Below are 1341 nucleotides of genomic sequence, written 5' to 3' on the forward strand. Positions count from 1 at the left end.
CATCTGTTCACCTATGCGAGTTGGACGTTACGGAAGTTAGTACAGGATTTTGGAGTTTTGAAAAAAAAACAAAAAATACTGGGTAACTTCAGCAATAGAAGCCACTGGGAAACCATGGGTGCTATGACTAGCTACTTGTGTCATTGGATCCTTTATCACTTCTGGGTATAACTGAAACTGTTTTAACCCTCAATACGGAACGAAATTCGCGTTAGCACTACCAGCTTTACCTCAATATTATGTTGTTCATCCATAAACAGACTAAAAGTTTTTAAACACCTCTCATTCAGCTTACCATTTCAACAAAGTGATATAGTAATTTATGAGTATTTGCAGTACCGCTTGCTACATACACTATATTCATGGCTGGGAACACAATTCAAGATTCCATTAACAAATCCAGATATGACGTTGATAACGTGTGATTTACGATATTGAAAATCCTGTAATTTTGAGCTATGTGAGGAACTGGAGTAGTTAAAAATGCTTTTACCGTTGATCTGTCGTTTTCCTTGTCTGCTTTGTATAAACGAAGTAGACAGGTTGATACAATGCCTCATATAATGTACTTGCAGGGGTACCCGGCGCTGCCCGGGCCAAAATGCCAAACACTAATCTTATTTGTTCTAGTTCAATCTGTCTACTCCAGAAAGACCATGTACCTCTTATGCTTTTGAAGAGGGATTATAAAAGGTCCAGGAACATTCTATTTCAGCTTTCGCTGACTAACGCACAGTGTTTGCACACTCTTGTTTGCAATTACCGATGACCTCAAATGACCTCCGATTGGCGACCTTAAATGACCTCGGAGGTCAACCTCACATAGCTTATGTCCGAACTGGAGGTCAGGTGAGTCTCCATGCCAAAAACTGGGCTGCTGGGTCAAGCCATTCAGCGTGCTTTACCTGTGACCTCAAATGACCTCTGACTTGTGGCCTCAGATGACCTCGGAGGTCAACCTCACATAGCCCATGTCTGAACTGGAAGTCATGTGAGTATCCAGCCCCAAAACTGGACTGCAAGGGCATCCGGAGTTGCCCAGGCCAAAAAGGCGAACACTCAACAAGTGACCTCAAATGACCAAAATCTGAATTTTGACCCCCCTAAAACCATCCTTGGGTCACCGTAATTCAGAATATATGTGGGCCTTGGGGTCTCTGGCCCTTGATTTGATTGTGATTGAAGGACAAACAAACAAACAACATGTATCTTTTATACATACAAATTTTATGATGAAAGAGGTAGGCTTGTAAATTTCATGTTTTAGTATTTTACATTAACGGTTACACGAAATTTAATAAGTATTTTTATGAAATACAATTTATTAGGTCCATATTATAA

The sequence above is a fragment of the Coenobita brevimanus genome, chromosome 102 (assembly GCF_032717465.1).
Source record: "Coenobita brevimanus isolate Jiangsu-jjx chromosome 102, ASM3271746v2, whole genome shotgun sequence".
NCBI lineage: Eukaryota > Metazoa > Arthropoda > Malacostraca > Decapoda > Coenobitidae > Coenobita > Coenobita brevimanus.